The sequence below is a fragment of the Empidonax traillii genome, unplaced genomic scaffold, assembly GCF_003031625.1.
Source record: "Empidonax traillii isolate 1590-97213 ecotype Southwest subspecies unplaced genomic scaffold, ASM303162v1 scaffold727:size316264, whole genome shotgun sequence".
In the NCBI taxonomy this organism is placed as follows: domain Eukaryota; kingdom Metazoa; phylum Chordata; class Aves; order Passeriformes; family Tyrannidae; genus Empidonax; species Empidonax traillii.
Genome location: NW_020955920.1, coordinates 85,253 through 111,049, shown reverse-complemented (window position 1 = coordinate 111,049; position 25,797 = coordinate 85,253). Strand labels below are relative to the sequence as shown.

General features: G+C 33.7%; 1 long non-coding RNA gene across 1 annotated transcript in view; it reads right to left on the bottom strand.

The window, feature by feature from the left end:
• The window catches only part of LOC114066046, a 275,032-nt gene that overhangs the window by 180,336 nt on the left and 68,899 nt on the right, over positions 1-25,797 (bottom strand). The window lies entirely within an intron of this gene.

Genomic DNA, 25,797 nt, shown 5'->3' with positions numbered 1-25,797 from the left:
TTGGTTTGGTTAAGAGATGAGTTCTATCTCAGAGTATGTAGGCAAATATCTTGACAGAAGTAGAAGCTTGAGGATGAGAGAACCCAAAGCTTCTCTGCATGTTCTATTCCACAGATAAAAGAATTCTTAAGAGCCTAAGTTTGATCTTTCTTTAAGGTTATGCAAACATCTGCTTTTACTGTAACAAGACAACAATTTGTGTATCATGCCTTTGTTCTGCAAGTTTCTATTTCCATTTATTCTACAAGTGGGAAAAAAAAAATCTCATTTTTGTGATTTTACATGATACTAGAGGACTTAGGTCTGTTTTCCTTGAGAGAAGTGGCATCTGCCTGCACCTCACCTTTTATTTTTCTTTCAGCAACATACTCTGTACTTATGCAGGAAAAACATCAAAATTCTTATTCTGGAACACCAGAGCAAGAATCTTAGGTTTTTATTTTGTAACTAAGGGGGAAAATCGGAAATTCTGGAGTGAGTGGCTATTAGTTGACAAAACTGTATTTTCTAAGAGAAGACAAAAGAACCATGATTAAAATGTAACTTATCAATCCTGGCAACAGTTCTGCAACATTTACACAAAGCAAATTTAAAGATTTAATACTATTTCTATTTCTTACAAATTAGAAATTTCCTATTTTTATTTAAATATAAATTTATTTCCAAATTAATCTGCAGTATTCATTAAACACATAATGCTCTTGTTTTTAAGTTACACTGTCATACCTACACAGTGAAGTTTATCTGGGATCAAAGTTTTTAACTCTTTCCTGTATTTCAGTATAAGAAAGTGAATAAACAACATTTGTCATTCTAACTTTTTTTCTATTAAAGACTACTTTCTGAACATTTGTTCAGTCTAACTTTCTAATCTATACAAATTGCAAAATTAGAAATTATTCATTGTGCAACCGATGCTTAAGTTTGCAGGACCCATGCTGGAACAGGTATCTATTAAAATCCTTTCCTACTCCAAAATCATTACTATCCATGCCATAAAAGATGAGATGTACAATTTAAATTTCAATTTCTGTTCTATATGATGTTCTGTATCAGAATTCTGTTAACACTTATTTTCTATTTATGATGTGAAATTTGTTCTATGAAACTAGCATGTTTTAATGCAAATAATACTATTATAATGTATATATTTACATGGCTAATTTAAAATAGAAACATACAGAAATGTAAGCATGTTTATTACAGTAAAGTTACAATGTAAAGTGCACCAATAGCATTAATGCAATTGATAAGTCCTATGGCACATCTTTTGACATATTTAAGCTATATGGAGAAAATAAGCAATTCTCCCTTTTCATTTTCTTACTTATGTCCAGCCAGAATTAATTAGCTTATGTAAGAGTTCTAATTTCATCTTCAGTAATGGTGTAACCCATATTAAGTTCACTTATTTTATGGGATTCACTCCAAATTTGTCATTATTTATTGTGAAAGTAAAACCTGAACAATTATCACTGCAGCTGTGTTAACACTCTCAACCTAGGATGACATTGATATTTAAGCTACTCTTCTAATATCCATTTTCAGAGCTTCAAGAAAAAACAAAATCTCAATCCCTACTCTAACTAAACAAGTAGTCATACGTGTAGGACTATTGGAACCCCCATTAGCTGTGACCTCTGATTCTTTGAAGTGTTCTCCATTATATGTTCTCTTTTAACATACAATAAACATTTGGATGTTGGAGAAGTTCAGAGGGGAATAAGGAGGACAATGCAATATGATGGAGAATCAATTTCAGTTACAGGAAGAAAAAGAGTATTTTTCACTGGTGCAAATATGCTAGTTTCATCAAACTGAGCTCTGAGTAATTTTGTGGGTCTGAATTCTGAGACTCCTCAGTGCTGTGGATATGTATACTTGAGTGTAGAGTCTACTCTCAAACAAACCTAAATCAAAGTGAAGTATAACAAGTAACAACAGGAATAGTTCATAGTACTAGATGATTGAAAATACTACCTTAAACACATTGACATTTACTTGTTTTAGATAGAGACCGCTATTGATGTATGACTATCTCCACAGAAATGCACTAAACTGACAGTAAATCTGTTTAGCTGAGCACAGCTTCATATATAATCTGTTAGGGTTGGATGCAAACTGGCTGCATTGATCTATTGTTAGATTATATGACAAGTACATACTTAGCCTCAAGGCTTTGCTACTGTGCCTGTATCTAGACCTGAGTTATTAATGTTGGTGATATTGTAGCAATAGATGTAGACAAGAATATTTATGTATCTCCTAGCTCTGAGTAATTTCCCTATTCTTCACGTTCTACATTTAACCAAAAAATAACAGCAATGATAGCTTAGACTCAGAACTTCTACTGGAGCACTAGGTGTCATAACTTCACATGGAAATAAGTGAGTCTTGCTTGATGTGACAACTCAGTTTTTCTTACTATGCACCTAATAATTGTATTAGCTGACCCTTAATTAAATAGACACATGACTAACATCATCTTGGATGTCATATTTCATTAATATTTTCAAGATATACAAAATAAATCAACACAAAAATTTTATCTTTTTGATTGTTTTAAAATATTTTTATTGCACTGGAAAACACAAAATCTCACCTGATTCTACAAAAAATCTTTTCTTGAGTAAAAAGTATTTGACATCTGTTACCATTCATAATATTGAAGATAGTGGCAAGTGTGTCTATCAAAGATATATTAACCTCATGCAAAAGAATTGTGTATGCTATAGTTTCCTTTTGACAGGTATTCATAAATCCCATTATTATAACCTAAATTCAAAATACAGACTAAATTCTATGTCATTAACTTGAGACAGTTTTTGTAGCATCTATGTCACTAACTTGACATAGTTTTAATAGCACTGTTTTAAGTCTGTTTAGTCATCACAGTTTACAGAAGATGAGATATTCCAGATTAAGAAACAGAGACAGGAAGCAATTTAGATTATTGTTTGCTAAAACTGTTGGATTCACTTTGATACTCATACAAAATTGCTCCTCAACTTCATGTGCTGTGCTATCGACAGAACCTGAACTGGCTATTTATTCTAAGTCTCTGAGCTTTCTTCATTCCACAGGTGTGTTCTTCCCTAATGACAGTGTTGTTCATTTATTCTTTTTCAGGAGGAAAATACTGTCACCCTCCCATGTCATATGTGAACACTGGCTGGCAAACAATCAATAAAATCCAGCTGAAATTCCGACACACTACCACATCAGACCGACGCTACAGAACTCTGCAAATCGCCTAGCTCGTATTTTATGAGCATCCTCAATAGGTAGGAAACTGAAATCCCTAAATTTATTTCCATATCCCTTCCATTTACATTCACTGAAGACTTTCAGATCTAAACTGTCATTATTACAAATACATGGGAAACATGGGTAGTGCACCTGCATGGGTACCTGACTTAGGTACAGTATTATTCTGACTTTCACATAAGACCATGAGTCTCCCTGCAAAGTTTTGAAAATACTAAATAGAGTAGTAATGTTGTAAGGGATTAAGTGAGGTTTGCAAGCAGGACAGATACTTAATGTGTCTTGAACAGGAAACAGAGAGAAGTGATACAGTGCTATTTACTAGTTTACTTCATATAATTTACAAGTAACTGACAATAAAATACAAAAAAAAAGAACCAAAAGAGGAATATAGTCATGAAGTAAAAAACTGTCGGTCTTAATTCTTTTAATTGGATTTTTTTTTGTTTTTGTCTCATATAAGCACTTTTAATGTTTGAAATTCAAAGTAAAGTAATTTTCTTCTAAATAGATTGAACTTTTCTGGGAAGGGTACTTTGAATTTGGTTTATAGAGTCCCACAGTTAGAAATCTAGTATCAAAATTGGATAAAGAACAAAACACAAGTTTAAGAGAAGATCTGTTGGGAGTAAATGATAAAATCAGCAGGGAATCACTAATGGTCTAAATAGCCTAAGCAGGGGTTAATGATCACCAAAATACAAGTGAAGTGATAAAAAGCAGGAAGGCAATAAGAAACAGGAGACAATGCAAGTTACCAGGGGATCCATTGAGAAGTTATTTGAAGGAACACATAATGCAGATTGCATCAACAAGGAAGAGAAAACAAGCAGTCACTGAAGCAACCAAAGAAAAAGGTGATGTCACTTAGAAAAAACAAACCAAACAAAAACCATACCCAACCATAAAACAGGAGATTGTCAGATATAAGAGTCTCTTGCAAAATGAGAGAGTCAGTACCCTGAAAGCAGGTGAAACACTAGTTTAAAATGCTCAAGACCAGACTTTATTTTAGACTTTAAATTGTTTCTCTTGCATAGGCTTCATATCCTAGATCCATGCAATACTGAAGTATCTTCTTTAGCATCTATTGCTTTGCTTTGTATTTGATGTATTTGGTACTTTAGTTTGTTGGTTTGTTCTAAGACATTGTCAGAAGTCTTATAAATAAGGATTAACCAATTCCCATATGTGCTACGTGATAGACAACAGTATAGCACAGGGAGACCTTTACTACTCTGGAAATGTGAAGAAAGAATGGATATGGCTCTGTGTTGTTTGAAGAACAGACAGGCTACAGCATGTGTAACAACTAAGAACCATAAAGGTGTACTAATGATAGTGTAGTGCTCTGCATACTTCCTGATTTTTAATTTTTTTTTTTCTGGCATGTAATTTGAGCTAATTGGAGGAATAATTTTACTACTGTTTTACCATTGTCGTGTGAGGGAAGGTAATTGTCGCAAGGTTCTTTACATGAAAACTGAACCTGAAAGCATAAATAAGCTTTCTGTAAAGGTAAATGACAAATTTAAATTAGATGTAAAATTTAGCAATAAGACTACATTTTTAGTGAAACTTTTGTAGAGCATCAGGCACCTGTTGGGTCCTGGACAAATCCATATAGATATATAGTGGGTGTTTTTTTAATTTTATATGATTTTGCATCGCACAGGCAGAAATAATTTGCATCACTTGTTTAAAACATTTATCATCAATTTTGCATCAGAGTTCATATCAAGATATGTCTAGCTGTGCTTTCTTTACTAGAATTTGATCATTTTAGAAGCTCACAATAAATGAGACCTAAACTTTCAGCAAACATGCACATCTGATGGCAGAATCCTATTTGATTTCAACAAAATACCCAAAAACCAAATCACAAGCAGCAGCAAGGCACATAAAGCTTGTTCCACTGGAACTGCAATATACTCTTCTGAAAATGTTCATTAAATGAAATCATTCAAAGCATCAGCAGTTCTCTGATGGCAGCAATATTTTTATCTATTAGTGAAATGATACTGCTATACCCTTTCCAGCTCATGTTTCAGTAAATGCCCTATAGAGTTTAGATTGAATGCAGATGACACATATTGTAAGTACCAGGAAAAAATAAGAAAATATGGAATTTTTGGTGTAAAGAGAGTGAGAATTCTCAGGGATGCCTATAAATGAAGATGGGAACATGACACGTTGGAAATCTCTAAATGAGGAAGAATGTACTAAGGCAAAGATCCTCGGGGGTCTCAATCCAAAAAAGCTTGCAAATGTACTTATCTTCGCAGGCACTTAGATAACCACCCACATTATTTTGGTCTGTATTAGAACATTGTATCAATAAAGCTTATATTTTTTTCATTCACACAGTTCATACATTTACTATGTGATCACAGCAGGATCTTAAAAAACTTCAATAAGAGGTTTCTAATAGTTTTTCTAATCAATGATTTTAATCCTAACTTCTGCATGATGGATTACCTGTAACTATATAATTAAGCTTTACCAGAATAAATACAACTTATACTGACCAGTAGAGATATTTGGAAACATGCACTAGAAGTAAAACTGCCAGAAACTTTTGTAGGAAAGACAAGAAAAAAGAAGGGATAAGGAAAAGTTTTGAGAGTTTGAATAGAATTTCCAGTGTCCAGAATAAATGTTTGTTTATGTATTTCTGTACATACAACAATGTTTTGTTCTGTGTTTTTTTTTTTTTCTTTTTCCAATAACTAACCAAAAAGAAAGAATTCCCATTGCAGAGAAGCCGATGGGGTACATGGTTCAGATATAAGACTCTCAGACCTAACCAAAGTCCCACTCTGAATCTGGCACTGGCAGAAGTGCAACATGAAGATTTTAGCCTGTGTGAAAACCTACTCTATAGCTGTGGGTATAGAAAGTAATTTTCTACATTCAGCAGAAAAGTTCACATCTCACGATGCTTTATATCTTGAATCCAGTAAAGCCATCAGCCACTGATACAATAAAACAGAGAAAACTGATGAATTAGATCACGTTTAAGTAAAATTCAAATTATTTTGTCATACATCACATTCAAAAGACTATATTAATTTGTGTGTCCCTTTAACATATGATATACTGCAAATATGTGTTTCTCCAAAGCAATTCACAGAACAAAAGCTATCTATAATTCAAAAATATCATTAGGTTATGTGTAAAAGCTCATCTGCACAACCACAAAGGAGCCCAGGGAGATAAAGGCAAGTTGGAGGAGCCCAAACAATGCCCTGCTGAGCTCCTCCCAGGCCCATCACCACTCATCTGTCCAGCAAAGGCCCATCTCCATATCCAGATGAGAACAGGAGCACAAGGCACTGGGTCTCAGTGACCAGGCAGACCTGAGTGAGTGAGAAGTGCCAGCCCTTGGGGTAGGACCAGAGGTCAGAGACTTCTGTCTCTGGTACAGCATCTGGAGCAAGTGCAAGGGTGCAAGTGAAGAGCCATATTTGCAAAATACTCTAGAGTCCATCATAACAATTTGGCAATATTTATTTGCAATAAAGTTCCAGTGCCCAGGAACATTCCTTGGGATTGTTTACTTTACTAACAATGATGTAATCACTAATCGCACATAAGGAATTTCAAACATAAAGTAGTGGTCACTGTGAGAAGCCCTGGTATCAGCTCAGCAACATTCTCCCTTCTGGCAGAATTCAGCAACTATATACAGGCATGTTATCACTGCCCAAACCTTATGGTCATATTCTCATCTGATAACATTGTATTACCCAACCATAATCACACAGGAATTGTCATATTACTGCAGAGACTGTAAGACAACGAAGGATCAGATGCTAAATCCATAATCGGGAAATATTTTAGAAGTACCTTATTTAGGAAATGCAGTAAATCCTTTAGGCAATTTGAGAGTTATCTAGAATATAAAACACAAGGAATGGGTTTCAAGGTAATGAATCCAGCAAAAGGACAAAATGTGTTATTTTGAATGATTGCTACTTGATGAGACTATAATAAAATCTCCAGCTCCATCCTATTAGACTAAGCAGGAAGGTCAAATATGCCACAGAAATTGAATTGCCATAATGCAGTTAGCAAAAGGATCACTAGTACCAATTCTGCCTTTCATTTTGTGAAGTTAGGATTATATTTAAGCTATGCAAAAAGAAGAAACTGTCACAACAGAAAAAGATGGAAAAAATCTTCAGACTTCTGAAGAAATCTGAGATTTTCTGGTGTTTTTATCTATTTTTTAAAATCTACATATATTCGACATCCACATTTTTATGTTGACTACTTAGTACATGTTTGTACAAAGCAGAATGGTGCTGCAGAAGTTTGTTTTCAGAGGTAGATTGGTAGAAATTACAATTAGATGGAATAGCATTAGCTTTAAGTGGAATATATGTATCACCAGATTTTAAAAGGTACAAATGCTTTGGAAGTTTTGAGACAATTGTTGGAACAAAGCTTTTTTAAAAGTTATGATCATTCTAAAATGAGCCTTCTCTCTCTTTTAAACAGCAGGATTTCTCTAATACTGTACATGCTTTTATAATTACTTTACTTCAATGTAATACTTTAATGAAGACCAGCTTAATTAAATTAAATTTCTCCCCAGTGGTAACTCAATCAAAATGCATTCTACTCTCATTATGTTATCCGTAGGAGTCCAAGATTGTAAGTGCTATAAGAGAAGCTGGTTTTAATGAGAATGGTCATGACGTATTATACTGGAGAATCAAGTTACAGAAACTTTAAATGTTATATAACAAAGAACTATATATTAAGATGAGAGGGTAGACATTTCTGTACTAATTGGTTCTATTTAATACTGTCCTTTAAATTATGATGTTATTACTTATTTATGACAGGCATTTACTTAGAATGTTATGCTGCACTCAAGTTTCAGTTATTAAACTTTTACAGATAAATATTTGTCTCTTCCTTAATGATTAGGACAGAAATCACTGATGTTTATTCTGAAATGACATTTATCCTCACCTCCTGTAGAGCTGTTTAACAATGACATATCAGCAGTATACAAGGACTCTAATTTTAAAATGGATTTTTTAGAAATGTGTATATTTTGTGTTTTATATGCTATATATATATATATATATATATATATATACATATAAGTGCTTTCTCTGTAAACTGGACATCCATAGTATGCCTTGTAAACTATTGTTTTTCCATCTGCTAAACTCTAAGTTTAGATAATGAATGTTTTCAGTAACCGTAAAGGCAGCCAGAAGTTAGATCATAGAATCACAAAATCATAGAATGGGAAAGTTGGAAGGGGCCAGAGGGAGTCATCTGGCCCAATCTCCCTGTTCAAGCAGGGTCATCTGAGAGAGCACATTGCACAGGATTGTGTCCAGAGGGTTCTTGAATATCTCCAAGGGAGACTCCAAAGTTTGCCTAGGAGGATGTAGTGAGAGAAAGTGTTAAAAGCCTTGCTGAAGTCAAAGTGGACAATATCCACTGCTCTCCCCTCATCCATTCAGGTAGCTGTTTCATCATAGAAGTCAATCAGGTTGGTCAAGTGTGATTTACCTTTAGTGAATCCATGCTGACTCCTGATCACTTTCTTGTCATCCATGTGAATAAGGATGGCCTCCAGAATGAGGTGCTCCATAACCTGTTCAGGGACTGAGGTGAGGCTGACTGGGCAGTAGTTCCCTAAGTCCTCCTTCTTGCCCTTTTTGAAGGCTAGGGTGACATTTGCTTTCTTCCAGTCCTCAGGCACCTCCCCTGATCACTATAACTTTTCAAAGATGATCATGAGCGGCCTCACTATGGTGTACACCAGCTGTCTCAGGACTTGCATTAGGGCCCCTAGACTTGTGGATGTCAAGTTTTCCTAGGTGGGATAAATGACTATATTGCTAGATTAAGTGTCAAGCAGCTAATTTCTCTGTCTCCTGGTTGGTACTAGAATCCTAATGTCACAACAAGAAACATATTACTCTGACAAGGAATTTCCTCTGGAGTAAACAAAACACAAACAAAATAAAGTCTTTTGCATAAAACCTAGGAATAGGTTAGAACAAAACGCACAGTAGGAACACAGCCTACATCACACATCTGGCTCCACTGACCTCCTTCCATCAGCCACACATTTCCCTCAACCCAAACCACTGTCAGGCTTGTACACCCTGTCAAGTCTATGTTTATAAAATAAAGATTGCTGACATGCTCCCTTTTTACTCAGTTGTGTCTTGGAAGGTCTTAGATGTGGTCAGAGATTAACATCTTGGTGATTAACACCTTGGCTGGATCTCTGTGATGCTCACAACTAGAAAAAAAACCCCATAATATTGAAAGATAACAAAAGAAGTGTCCATACACACAACAGTGTATGGCTACTCTGCTGTATAGCTATAAATGCTGTCACAATCTGTGTTGTTGATGGCTGACTGCAATACCATGTTGTTGACTGCAACATATTTAGTGGCTGTAGTATGTATCAACCTCGGCTGCATTTTTTCTTTTCCATATATTATAGAGCAAACATTCACTTTTCTCAATTCCATTCCACTTCTGACAGAGCTTCCCATGCCACTTGCTTTGGCTGCACTTTTAAATCTGAGCTTGAATGCTACAAACTTTTCCATCCATAAAAGATGCACACCAGGCAGAACGTAATATCTGGTTGTTTTGAAACCCAAAATACTTTAGTACCTTGTATCCTAATAAAAATAGTATTGCCAGTGCCAGTAGTAACAGGCCAAAGACCTCATGCAAATTGTATCTTGTACTAACTTTGCAGGGCCGCAGTCCTGACATGTTAGGTTCGTTACCAACATCTTGTGAGAAACTGTGGTGTGAACTAGGGCTCAACACCAGGCGACTCTTCTTTTCATGTCCTTGTATGATGGCTTTATTGTTATGTTCAGAAAGCAATACTCAGTCTGGCTTCTCAGCAGCTCTTCGTAGAAGTGACCACAGCAAATAATCTGTAATTATTCACAAACCTTAGCTGCAGAAAATGATGAGGAAAAGGATTTCTTCAGTTAGCTCTTGATTTGAAGCACTGAATTCATAGTAAGAAGACCAGGTAATATAAGACTTAAGTAGGGAGTACTAAACTACAACTCTCTTCTCAGGAGATATAACCACTGCTGCTATTCAATGTATCACATTAAATCTGAAAGAATATCTACTGAATATCGAAGTGTACCAGGTCAAATTAAGGCAATTCTGAACATAAGGAAAATTAATTGCATCAGAAATGGACTGTGCTTGGCATAGCTAACCTAAAATCAGCTCAGTATACAATACAACCACAGAACATTTCTGCACCAATGCAATTGATGTGGATAGGGCCAGTCCACAAATGATTTACTACTGCTGGGGCATAAAATGTGGAGTAGAATGTTTACTAAAAGATAAATCTTCAAAGAATAGCTGAAAACTGACCATTCTCTCGCTATAAACCAAAAGCAAAACAGAGTATTTCCTGAATCACTAAATAATCGCAGAATCACAATAAACAATGGTTTTAACCTTGTAGAATTTCTGAAACTTAAACATATACAGTATTTTTTATTATTACTGCCATATTTAAGGGAACAGTATTTCTGTGTAATTTGCTTTGGCATTTTTGGATTTGGTAATTAAAAACGCAACTTTTCAGAATTTATTTTGAATTAGTTGCAACTGTGGCTTTGAAAAGTTGCAACTGATAGCTTTGAAAAGCTGGCCCTATAAAACAGCCATTCACAAACTTCAGATACACAGCTTTGAAAAATGTCTGCCTCAGCCCCCTGATTACACACTAGGATTAAAGTTTACTATGTAATATGAACTACTCAACTTTAAATAAAAAAAAATCTGTTCTGAAGGATTTTACCTGTTGTAAGATTTATGAATATCATCAACTAGGTACTAGATTATGTGTGATTATGTCAACATAGTTCAGTAACAGCATGGAAATAAAAATCAAAACAGGCAATAAATAAACAAACAAACAAATAAATAAAGGTACCAAATTATTAACTGTTAAGGAAACTCTTTCAATGAATGTACAGGAAAAAGGTGAGGTGCATGTTTGTGTAGAGGACTAAATCTAATTCTGACATATGAAGGTCAACAAAAAGAATTTGAGTAGATTTTGGAGTTTTTATTTGAAGAAGAAAATAGAAAAGCAAATTCTTTGATTTGCCATTTTTAATGGCCAATTTATGGCAAATTTTTTAATTTGCCATAATTCTTTAATTAAGCCAAAAAAGGCTTAATTCCAATAAATTAGAGTTTCCTAGCTTAGGCTTGTAAAAGTATGAAAAGACTCAATAAATGCCACCTTTTTATTTTAAGTCTTCTTGATTTTTCTTAACCTGCTGATAAAGTTGCAGGTGTTACTGCAGTAAATTTTGTATTTCACTCTCTGACAACCTTGCCATCTTTTTCCATTTCTACAGTGACAGAAGCTATGATTTGAGGAATATCAGTTGAATTTAATTTCTGTGCTCCAGAGTTTAAACTGCTGTTGATATATTCCATGTAGGCACAGTGTTTTCTTCTTTTCTGTGTTCCTTTATCGTTAATTTTATTTTTGCATTTCACTTGTTCTAGTCCATTGATCTTTCCACACTTCTTTCATTCTTTTACAATCCCAAACTATTTCTTGGCATCTGCTCAATGATTTGCAACTTCCCTTTTAATTTTTTCTTTCTTTCATATGTGTTTTCTTAAGTCATTGCTCCTCAGATCCACCTCAAAAATTAAGGTTACACAAAGACAGGTAAGAAGGTGACAAAAAAAGAAATTCTCAGATAACACACACAGAGGAAAATCTTTTAAAATGAATATGGAAGTAGCAGCTGCAGCTTAGAACATGACAAGAATATGTAATAATGGGATTCTCTCATAGAGGCATATACTTTACATTAGGAGCAACAGAGTTTCACTTATTTTCTTCTGGAAAATAAGTAAATATTAATTCACATATCATACATAAAGTGAGATTGAAATAAAAATAATTAAAAATATTATTTCAATTGACAAATGTCAAAAAAGTCAAAGCTAATATACCAAAAATGTGGAAACAGTATTAAAAGGTATGCTTTTAGGACTAGATATAAAATGAACTGCATGTTTAGAACATTATTTTTTCCTAATTGCTAACATTATCTTTCTAGTGAAAATACCTAAATTGGGATACTGAGTATTTATTCCAATCATATCTCAATTATGTTCTTAAGTAAAATCGAATACAAATAATTGACCAATTGTTGAAGCTCACTGACTAACTTAGTAACTAAATCTGATCTTGAAGTGGACTAGATATTTACACTCAATACAAAGCAACCTGTTTGCAGACTTAATTGTTGTAAACTACTGCTAGATAAGAAATATGCCTCAAATGAATTTGCTTTCAGAAAGCAATTGTAAAGTGGTGAAGGAAATCAATTAATAACTGCAGTGTAATCTTCACACAGACATCTTGAATGTTTCGAGTCATAGTAAGCCCACTATCATGAAATACAGCTACAATATTCTACTGGTTGGGGTTATTTTTAGTTTTTATTTTGTCCTCCTGGCATTACTGCTCAATGCATTAATGCTTTATTGATCTACTTCTGTAACATTCTAACAAAGAAGATACTCTAAGAAATACTTGGGTGGGAGAAAACAAAAAGAGGCATCAGGAATATTTAATAAGCGCTAATACTATAGCATCAGGAATATCTCTCTTTTTTTAAGAGTGGAATAGATTCCATAGTACTATTTTTACAGTCTTTGTGTCCTAGGTATGATGTTATATAAAAGCATTCCTTAGTGGAACCTCTTCAAAAACTTACTGATGTGTTACTGTTGACTACTGGAATTTCTTTATGAAAAGAGTGCAGTGCAGTATTTCCTTTTTTTTTTTTTTTCTTCTTTGATTACTAAATGTGCAACTATTTGGCTGGAGAGTAGTTATATATGCATTTTCTAGTCTGTTACTAAAAGTAAACCTTAAAAAGGAGGTATTAATACTATTGGACTTATCCCTTATCCATAGGACATAAAGGCAGTACACACTACAGGTACTGAAAATATTTCTCTTGTACAGTCTTCATAAAAGGGATTCATATTTCATATTTGCCTCTCTACCAAGGCCATAAGAACTCATTCAACAAGAGGCAAAATGGTAACACTGTTATTATTACTGTTGAGCAACTGGTCAATTCGATGCATTTTTTCCTCATTTTATGTCATTTTCAGGGAAGAAATTAGGCAAACTGTCCATGTGATTTTTCTATAGCTTATAACTAGGCTAAAAATTAATGAATTTTCATGAGAATAGCAATGTCTCTCCTCATCTTGAAAAGATTCTGCATTAAATATCAAATTTTGCTTTGCAATCAGTGATGTAAAATCTAGTCCCGAACAACAACTGCTTAGGACTGCATAGCTTGACGCCTCATGCAATCTAGTATAATAATTGGCTTGTGGTAAAGATTGATAATGGTGCACTTCCCTCCCATCAGATTAAAAGCATAATAATCAGACAATAAACTTTCATGTCTTTTTGATATTTAGGATTTACAGAGAATTGAAAAAAAAGAATGGGATATAAGGCTGTCAGAAGCAAAAAATTATACACAAGATTCCAAAGACATTCACTAAGTATGATATAAGTAAATGTATGGTTTAAAAATCTGCGTCTGAATGTTTATTTTCTAAACAAAGAACTCCTTGTAGCTAACAAGGATTTTGAAACAGCAGAGGAAGACAATTAGGACAGAAATATTTTGTCACAAATCTATATGAAACAATTACCAAAAAAAAGCAGAAACATAAAGCCAAAAGATGGATCACAGAATGCCATCAAGGCACATTGTCTACTACAACATAAGATGCATCATCAAAACCAAACATTGAAAATGCTGCTTTGAATATAGTCAACAGATGAAGTAAACTAGGAAAAATGGCATTTAGAGTCAAATGAAACAATTATTCTGACTGATCTGTTTCTTGTTTGGAACATGAACAAGAACAAATTTACTAATACAAAAAAATACTAAAAAATTATTGTAGCAGTGGTACTGTACTGCCTACTCAGACACTTTTTTCATAATCACAAAGGACTACAGAAATCACATCATTTTTTTCAGGTGCCAGTGTATACATGTAACTTCATTCTAAAAAATTATATTCTATCAAGAAAATTAGTTTGTTTATTAATACATTAAATATATTTACATTTTATTAGACTATGAAAGAAAAATAAAAATCAGTATTTTTCATAAATGTGGAAGCAAATAAGAATTTGGGATTTACTTCTCTGATGTGCAGAATTTATGAGTGAGTAGAAAGAATATGAAGATAGTGCCAGGACAGAATTATTGTTGGGGATCTAGCAGGTGTTTGGCCTGGGAAGCAAGGAGCAGTTAATTAGTATTCGGGGAGAATTTCTTACTTCTTCTGACACAATTGTATTGTATGATAAATTTTTTTTTTAGAAAAGCACATAGTTATCATTTACAAGCATTTGAAATTCTTACACTCTGACCTCTAAACAAACTGCTCAACTCTTTTGCCATAACCTCTCAAATCTCTTTAGCCAGAGTACTACACGTTAGACCTGTTAGTAAACACCCTTTCCATCCAGTCTTCTCAGAAAAATCATACCTGCCACATAGCAGCAGTGAACTTGATTATTAAGCATTCTTGAACGACTGAGAAAAAAGATCAGATTCAAAAATGTAAAAGAAGGTGTGATCCAGAGTTGGCAGAAGTCACCAAAGAATTGTCACAGTAGAGGAATATTGACTGATAGATCTTCTTCCAGATCTCAAAACGAGCTGTGAAACATAATTCGCATAAGGACAGGTGCCATTAATGACAAGGATGCACATCAATAATTGCAGTTATATGGTGCAATCTTCAGAACTATGATATTTGGCCATATCTTTAGTAGAGAAGCTCTTTGAGATGAAATCAGAGCTCCTGCTATGGTTGCCAAAAGTGTGCATTGTGTATAGGAAGCTTGAGAAAGCAAAACTGCAAACATGCAATTCAGAACAAACTTGTAGGGGAAGTGATTAAATGATTTGCCATGCCAAATTTACCTTTGTGTTACTGATGTATAATGTCTGGAAATTAACAAGACCTTTGCCCGATTTCTATAAGAAACCTTTATTTTGGGGGGCATTCTTTGGCTTTTACTGAAAACTATTTTTAGAGGTTTAAGTGTTCCATGGTAAAGGAACTTTGATGTCTCCTCTTCAAAACTGACATATTTTGTCAGCCCAATTCTGCTTAAAACAGATATCTATTCAACAGAGAATATTTAAAGCGTACGACAACAATCATCTTTTGTGGGAACTGCTTAAGCACAGGAATAATTATCATAAGTCCAAAGCAATCACATATATAGAGAGGAATGTATTATTAATTCTACCTTTCATTTAGCATAGCTGCTGCTTGTCTAACTTCTCTGGCAGAAAAGATAAAAAATAAAATCAGTCTTGTTACCAAAATCAGTTTATACTGATCTTAAATGGCCTCCATGACTGAAATAATTTAGAAGTTGTTGAGGGTGCACAACAGAAATTAATGTCTTCTGGTTTAGAAAGGACAGACATCATATTTCTAATATAGGCCAAAGAACAAAATATATCTATGTTCTGTACTGCCAAAAGGAAAAAAATATCACTTTGTTTTGTAAAATTATTATGACTTATGGTCATAAAATATATAGCTCGCAAACAAAAGGAAACAAAAAGAGATTAAAATACAGTCATTGTTGTTGTCAAAAGCCTTTTAACTGTCCAGGGTGTGTTCTTTTGCAATACTGGTATAGCTATTTGCTCTGTCCTCAAGGTACTATAAAGTTACTATAAATTCAGTGACAAAGAAATTGCTTTTCATGTATTTTCTCATCAAAACATAGCAAATTCTTTAAGTGATATAGAATTGGTAAATTTTAATCAAGCCAGAAAATAAATCTTGTAATGTTAGTCATACTGTCCAACACGGAAAAAAAAAATTTCTAATTAAGTATCATATGAAGAAAATTCTATTAACAAATAACACAAGATCTGTACATTTGATCAGTTTTACAAGCAATCAAGAACAATATTTCTTTTCTGTAATCTATGGCAACAATTAAATTATGCAAACATATGGCTGCTCAAAGTACTTTGGTACAACTTTAAAGATTAAATATGCTTAGATTCTGATGATCATTATGCCCACTTAGAATGAAAGAGATCACTTTTGCTGTTTTAGCACTTGTCCTCTTTAAGGGGGTCTAACCTCTAGATGCTTTAATCTAAGAATTATTCCTCAAGTGACAGATAGGGCTAAGAGCAAAAGTCAGTTATATTTTAAGTCTGTAACCTCTTATTTATGGTTTTCTATCACAGTACTCTCTCTCCAGTTTTACAACCTCAAACTTTTCCTTTCATGCAAGTGTAGTATTTATAACAGACTTGTGTTAATCTCACAGACCTAGGGCTTACTTGCAATAGACCATCCAAGTCACCCTGGAAATTACAGATCTCCAGGATTTCAGATATTAGAGGTTGTAAAACCCAGTTTGAGAACTAGCATCACTAACTGCTAGGAAAAAAAAAAAAAAAAAAAAAAAGCCTGTCATTACCTTCTCTGTCCTTTTATAGCAAAAGGCAGGCTGCAGCTAGACATCCCATGGCTCTGGAATGAAGCCACTAATATTTTTGCTAATGCAGTTTTTGGACAGACTATACGTACATATACGACGCCCTCTGCCTCGTTCCAAGAGACACTGTTTGCCTTCCAGAATCCTCCTAAAAAAATAGGTTTTGCCACACTGTTCCAGACTACAGTGTATAGGAATAAGTGACAACCATTATTAGGATGTTTTCATAAGAAAACATGTTAAAGACAAAAAGAGGAAGACCATGACATTCCTGTTTAGTAAAAGGTGAAAATTAAAACAAAAAATATGAGGAAGAAACCGCATAAGAGGAAATATGACAGGGAAACTGAAGTGCTCCAATCTGATCTCATGACCTGTTGCAAAAATCATACAATAATATATGGTACCAGAACTAGAAAAGAATTAGGAAAAAAATAAATTGATTTTATACTCAAAGTACTTGTCTAATATTCTATCCATATCAGGTAGTCACTGATTCTTACTATCTGAAAATTTAAAAAAAGTCTATGCTTAATCCAGTAACACAGACTTAAAGAGAAAAAGAAATACAGAAAAATCAATATGAGCATATTAATTTTAATTTCAGTCTCCTGATGAGGGTAGATCTCAAATACATCTCAACACAGGTGGAGAGATAGAATGCTGATGAATAATACATATATTTCTCAGCTTGCAGTAAATCATTTATCTCTGAAATTACAAGTCAGAAAAGCTACTGAATGATTTTCTAACATGTGACACTTGATATGTTTTTTTCAGGATTAAGAGAAGCACATTGACTTTTTTCTGCATTAAACAATTGCTAAGGACATCAGTTTATTTTGCAATTTAATAATAACATTGAAACAAATAATAATTGGATATTCTGTGATGTAGAATTATTGCTGTTCACTCATTTTTACAGAGAGTCTTTAAAAAAATATTTGAAATTAAATTCCAGTGATGTGCTGGAATAAAAATATGACAAAAATTTAAACGATAAAATTCAATTTAAATTTTTTTCTTGTGATTTTTTATAGAGAAAATAATCTTTCCTTATGCATCACAGGAAAAAGTAACCCAGCTTGCTTTCATTAATGAGTAGGAAAAGAAATCAAAATTAATCTGCCTGGTTAATAATAATCTCTGGTAAGATTTAAAACGTATCCCCTTTGAGAAAAAAAAATCCTTAAAATCACTTCCATAGAAACTGGTTTAATTCCATTGAGCTACTCTATGTACCCCAAGCATAGTTGATAGTCACATGGTTGTACGTGCTTTGAGGTGATATAAGTGATTTCTTGTTAGTAAATGGTGTTATTCATTCAATGTGTATTACATATTTAAAATCTCAATTTTATAAGAACTCATTTCCCTCCAGACAAAAAAAAACCCAAACACCTCAGCATTGCTAAACAAGCCCAATCTTTAACACTGGCACAGATATAGTAAGATAAAAAATGAACCAAAAAAAATGCAAAATCTTAATATTACTATGTCATATAAACTATAGATTCTAATGTACAGTTGCACATATGCAACTGTGAGCCTGAGTCATACCACACCTATGAATTTTGGGGAAAAGGTGATTCTTTACTACATTGGAGGATTTTTAAAACCCATTTTTTTATTGACTTTTTTTCCAAGAAGTCTGAAGAATTTTTTGAAGCTACAGTCATCTCAAGAATGTAATATAAGAAATTCCAAAACTATGGATTCAGCAGCTGTCCTGAAATAGATACAGCTATTTTTGTCCTTGAAAGCATCCCTTCTCTTTGCTAAACACTTGTAGTGACTTTTTTTAATAGACTTCAAAAGATTTTACATGTAATAAATTTAAGAGCACAATCAGCATTCTTTTTTTGTCTCTGCATTTACTTTGCATTTCCCTTTATACTGAAGAATAACTTTGAATGACTAAAACTAATTTGCTTTCTGTCCTAAATTGCAGTTTCATACTTTTGAGCAACTGCTAAATTGCACACAGGAGATTTTTTAGTATTTCAATAATATGTATTAAAACATATTCCAACAGTGTCATACGAGCACACTGGGACACTGTCATTTCTGAGCAAGTAACTAATCATTTAGCTATGTACATAAGATTTGGTTAGGTAGAAGTAAGAGTAATCAACTTGAAATTTTAGAATAGGCTTTTTTTTGTGTGTCAAGCTTATAGTATAAGTTTGCAAAAAATTATATGAGAACTGATAATTGCAACAGAAATTGCAAAAGAAAACTTGAAAATTCTGGTTTTATATTAAAATATTAAGAAAATACACAATCATAATGAGTTTAGTCAAATAGTTTCAACCAGTAAATAGCCAATATCAATGCAGAATATATCTATTATTTTTTGATCCTGTTCCACAGTTGTAGCAGAAACAGTGTTCCAGCTAATAGTACAATTTAGTATGACGCGTAAATATATGCAGTGGATATTAACTGAAATTATTTAGGAACAGGTTTTCTAAATAATTCAATTTTAAAAAAATCAAAGTAAATACATATATCATCTAAAAAATAACTGTTCCAGAGATCTGAATAGGTATAATCTCAAACTCTATATGGACAGAATTATTCTACATATGACAATGTAGGTTACTAAAGCTCTTTTATAGAGCTTTAACAGCTACATTAACAGCTACAAGCACTCAGAATTACAGAGTTTAGGAAGTAGAAATTTTATTTTCCTTGTAGTGGGCTGACCCTGGCCAGATACCAAGGCACCCACTAAAGCTGCTCTATCACCCTCCCTTTGCAGCTGGACAGTCGAGAGAGAGAGGGGAAAACAACAGCTAAGGATTCATGAGTAGAGATAAGAGCTGGGAGAGGTCACTTACTGGTTACCTTCAGGGGCAAAACAGACTCAAAGTAGGGATATGATTTCATAATTAAAATCATTATGAAAACACCCTGTTCAGGGTAGGCTTCTCTGTGTACATAAGTGTCATGCTCACCCAGACCACTAGCTTATAATGGAAATCAGTAAGAACCACACACATATACCCAGCATGGTAATTTTGCCCATAAATTTGATTGATCCATCTCTACTGACTACTGTGAAATCCTGGATCCTAATCTCACTGAATTACTGATATGGGTCACAACCAACTCACTGAGTGCGTGTGTGCATGTGGGGAAGGGCTGGGCCTGGACCTGCAGGTCCATGGCAGAGCCGAAGGCCCTGCATCCAGCTGTCAGTCAAGGCAAAGCCGCCTGGTAGCCTTCCCACACCACACCCTGCAGCCTGTGGCTGGCTACAGCACACCTCACTCTGTTCTGGAAGGCACTGATCGGATATCCTGCCTGGGAGAGAAAACTGAACTCTATAAATACATGAGACTCCATGTGGTCTCTTTCTCTTGCTCTTCTCCCTCTCCATCCGGCACCATGTGAATCACTGAATATTGTCAGTAACTATTCGCCTCGCCTTTCTCTCTCTCCTTCTCTCCTCTCTCTTTCTTTACTCCTTTTAATATTTTTTTTTTCTTTTACTCTTCTTCTTCTTTTGTGGATAACTTAAAACCAATGAATTGGGTTTTACTAAAGATGGTATACTGATTGTTTGTAGTGGGTGTTTCCTGTGGAATGGGTCTTTGTGCTGAATGTTTTACTGAAATGCTTTTTTTCTTGGTTGTGTTTTACTCCTGTAACAACCTTTTGCCAAAATATCTTATTTTTCTGACTAAATTAAAAAAAAAAAATTCTCTTAGAGAAGAGTGTGTGATTCTTTCTCCGGATGCTAATTAGAAGCTATAAAGAACCAAAAGGCTTTTAAAAAGTCTTAAATAAAAATGTAACCACTCGGGGCACTTAATAGCTTAATCCAGAGTGTAACAACTACATCATAGATGAAGTACTTCAACTCCACTACAAAATCCCATATGCTTAGGGAATAAAATATTATGTTTCCTTTTCACATCTGCAACTGGCAAATAATTTCAGGGTATCTCCTTGTAGTCCAAACGAATGTTAAGTGCAAATCTAAGGTAGTAGGTAAGAGAACTCTTAATAGAGAGAATTCTGGATGTAAAGCAACAATCAATTTGTGGATATTATAATTATATGAAACATTTTCCCCTGGTTGAACAAATACACAATAATTTTCATCAGTAGGGAAGATTATAGACAAGAAAAGAATATAGTGCCCATATAATGTGTCTCCAAGTCTTCACACTGACAAAGCAATTAAAAAAATCTAAGTAACACTCAATGCTCAATGCTTTCAATATAGTTCTTATAAAGCATGAATTAAATTAAAATTTTGCATAATAATACTCTAGTTTCAGTTTGAAAAACATTGTACTGTGAATCTGCAAAGACTTTGATGAATACCCTATTAAGATAACAGCCCAGTCAGCTGCAGTATTGTTTATAATCTTAATGGTTTTTAGACAGCAATGAAGGAGCAATAATTTTGTTCCATTTCAAATAACGCAGCATTGAAGGGCATTCAAGGAAATAATTCTCTTATTCATTTTTGCACCTCTTGGAGTACATTGCATTTGTTTGTTCCATAAAATAATGTTAAAAATGCAGTCTTAAGTGTTAACTTTTTTCATGATGTTTACAGTTTCTCAATTATTTGAGAGTTTAAACTTACATTTATGCAGAATAACCAAATTACATTTCCCAGGTAATATTTTGAGAGTTACTTAACTTTTACCACAGTCTTTGTTTCCATTAACTTAATGTAATCAGGACTGAACTTCTTTCACTGAGAACCCGTCTGAATAAAGAATGATTCAGTTATAAGAACCACAGGATTTTGGATGTAACACTGACTCCATAGAAAAAATCCAGCTATCAAAATATGCAAACTTCTGTTAGAGTGACTTTCCTTGGTGAAATAGCAGTATTAAAGACTACTTATAAAGTTTTCCAGGACTTGGCTCCAAATATTCTAAAGGATTGAGAGTTCACATTTGATGTTATTTCTCCATGAGAGCATTTTTCAAAGGTGTTACCCTTATAATTATTGTGTTGATAGGCACTTACATATCTGTGCAAAGAAATACTTCTAAGATAACATATGCAACTGCATTAACCTGTTATGTTAGGAGATATTTTTTTCTGCAGTTTCTCTTTGTGCTCTGAAATACGTGCTTTATTGATGTCAAAGGACTTATGTCATTATGTAAATACATCAAGGTGTAATATTTATTCTAACTCTGAAGTTACAAGCAACACTCATAACCATGAACACATAGGGTACATCAGTAAATTTATGTAGTCACTGGAACCCTGTACCAACCAGAGACACTCTCCTAGTAATCCTGGGGATAGTTCAGGGTGACTGAACACGCACTCAAAAGCACTCCCAATAAAAGTCTGCACACAGTTAGCTTCTAATAGTATTATGTGAGCTCTTTCTCCCCATTGTTTTCATAGCCAAAGCAGTATTTAAATTTTACTAGTTTAAAACATCAGGGTTATCCACTGAAAACTTCTGCACTGGATGTAGAATATGATGCAATATAATATATATGTGATTATTTCTAAATGTCATTTAGAGCACATTTAATTTAAAAAATAAATAAATACAGTTAAAAGGAGTTAGGTGGTTAAGCAGATCACTAGTTCCACTGAAGCCTGATTTAAACATTTGGCTGAGTCTTCCTTTAGAAATGGGAGAAAATATGAGGAAGTGAGAGACTGTTCTCTGTAATATAATAAAGAATATCTGGCAACTTTGGGAAATCTTCAGTTCTTCCATTTGTGTGAAGAAGTTTGGCTCTTATCACCTACAAGATGCTATAAGATGATGTTAACTACTGGTCTAGTGACATTTTGGAATAGGCATATAATACATGTTTTTCTGTGGAATAGGGTACAGTAGGCAGGAAGCAGTGGATTTAGGTCAGACCTCTTCACCTCACTGACGCTATTTCTAGAGTAGGAGTATCCTATACTGCCATTTAAAAGGAAAAGAAAATATGGTTTCAAAGTGTTTTGGTTTTTTTCATTTATTTTTTCTCAATTAAAGTCCTAGCACTGGTGCAGGTTCTGCAGAGTCCAATACCTACATGAGTTAAACTCTATTTTTCCAGAATGATTTGGGATAAGTAATTCTTTTGTTTAAACCAGTTTCCATATTTTTATTTTTCTGTTGTTTATTAATTTGTAATTCTGGAGTCAGTTCTTAGTTAAATTGTTTTATAATTTAATTAGATAGCAGCTTAATTATGTGGTGCTTTTATTTCTTATGTTTTTCTTCTTAGAAAGATCTGTTTTTACCATTTAACATATTATCTTGGTCATATTTTCTGCCCTTTCACACTGAAGCAGAATGCCAAGTAAAGAATATTACTTACTGCCAAAGGTTTTCAGAGGGTGTAATTAAAAGTTTGTCTCCCTCTCTTTATTTAGCTTTTCCTGGCATTTGACTAATTTGGCAGCATATGGTAGGTTTGTTTATTACCTTGTGCATAGTAATTAGAGCAGTACTTTAACAGAGGCTCACAAGAAATGTGTTCTATTCGTATTTGAGGGGAAGAAATTTTTTTTAAAATCTACACAAAATGAAAAGTATTTTCAGATTTAATTCTGAAACCTGGAGATGTCTGGATGGATTTACGTAACTGACTGGATAATGCAGAATTGTTAACAGGTATTTTAATTTGTGTGCCAAAAAAAGTGGCATACAGAAATAATTCACACATACTATGTTAATATGTAGTTCAGAGACTGACAAAATACCCTAATACCCTTTGGCACAAAGACTTCCATGTCTCAGACAGTCTATGTTTTTACATAGCTGTTTAGTAATACAAAGACCTCAATATTTGCCTTTGGAAAAAGATTTATGTCCATGACAAGTAATTGAAAGTTTAACATTGTTAGTATGTTTGTTGGTAATATGCTGAAATTTAGCAATCATTTCTTCTGGAAATTTGAATCTAATTTTTGTGAATAATAAAATAAATTCTCACAGTTGGTTAGTTCTGTATGAATGAACGCATACCATTACATATAGCAATATAATTAGCAGTCCAGCTTAAATCTCTATTTTATTAATACAACCCTATCTACTTATCACAGAATTTGACAATTCCAGTACCTATTAAAAATAATGTTAGTTATTTTGTTTTTCATCTTTCTTCAACCCTTAAATGAAAGATAGATTTCTATGCTGTAAAGTTTATAGAAAATTTATGTTCTCAGTAAAAACATACTATGTTTGTATTTCTGTTACACCTCCTCTGTGACTTAGTATACAGCGAAAAGCCAGTAAATTTTATCTTCTGTTGAGGAGGAGAAGACGACGTTTCGGATCTGTTGCACATACTAACCTTAACCTTGCAAAAAAAAATCTCAGAAACTAGTAAATTTTTTAAAAAATGTAATGCATAGTATTTATGATGAGACCCAGTGCCAGTGACATTGGAACCTTGAATGAAGTTAGCCTGGTATAAGCAAAATTGATTATACTAGGATGTACAAAAGATAAATTACTTTCAACACAGGAAGGATGGATTTCTTCATTAACTGTATGAACAACAGGAGAAAATTGTATACTACCTTAAAAGACAGAACAGACTTATTTGATAGTATCTGAACACCCTTCATAGATTACACACGAAGCCACTAATGACACTTTAAATGCACTGAAATAACAGGTTGCATGTAAGGAGAGCTCAATCAGGATTTTACTGTTGTCATCCCTCTTGCCAGCCCAACGACTTGCCAGGATAACAAATACAACCTAATAAAATTATATTTGCTTGCTTCAATTTCTAAGACAAGTATGTCAGTTATCTTTTAGATGTTTACTACATGATAATAGTTAATCTTTTATTACAGTGATGAATGATAGCTTAAATTACTTCATGTGAAACTAAAACACATTTTCGTATATTAAAGTTGAAAGTATCAAAGTAGAAAAGAATTTAGAATCTTTGTGGGTTTGTATAAATCCATTCTAGAATGGAATGTAGTCTCCAATGCTCAAGCCTCACCACTGTCTCAAAATTTCAGACCATTCATAAGAACTAAGAATGGTGTCGACACTAGGCTGCTTATTCTGTTGTTTTTCCAGAGCTACCACAGAGACTCCAGCTGCCTTGGGATCAGACCCTTAATACCTTATATTTTATTTAACAGTGAAAATAAGAATATTTGTAGGTCCTTACACTGTGAAACAATCTACAGAAGAGTGGGTGTGTACTGAGTCCCAAAAATATTTATTTATAACTGTAGCAGTAGAACCTCAAACTGCAAGTATTCTTTATGCTTCTATAGTATGAAAGACGTCTCTAAATATTCCCACTACAAGCATTAAATAATAACAGCTATGATAAATATTGATGTATTGTTGTGTAGCAACAACTATACTCTCTCATAGCATAAATCCTCCCAGCAGAGGAGTGATTCCAAGTAGCCAACCCACATTCTTGATTGAAGAGGAGTGTCAGCTCTTCTTGTTTTTAAGTACTGGCTCTTATGTGCAAAAAAAACTTGTACAATCCAGGAAAGTTTCACATGTAAGGGAAAAATTAAGATCTGTTGTTTAAAAAATTATCAAGTCTGTTTACTTACAAATGTGTGTTCAATGTTCAGGTTTTGATGCAAAGAATTTGCTGTGAAAACACTGAAGTAGTTCAGGGACCAGATTTAGATTGCAAAATTGCTACAAATCAAATGTTTTCTAATATTACTATTAAAATATTATTTCTACATAATTCTATTTTACACGGTTCCTATGCTAAGTCCTGTGAACTTTTAAGCCATTGGGATATGGATCATATATGTTTTTCTAGTACTATCAGCACTGTGAGAACTGATCTATTTGCTTGCAATGTCACAACTGAGGCTTGGTGCTTACAAAAATCAAATAATGGAACAGTACAGCAACACTTGCAAATTCCTCTAGTGACTGATATTCTCACCTTTTTCCCAAAAAATGCCTTCATAACTTATGGAAAGCTCCA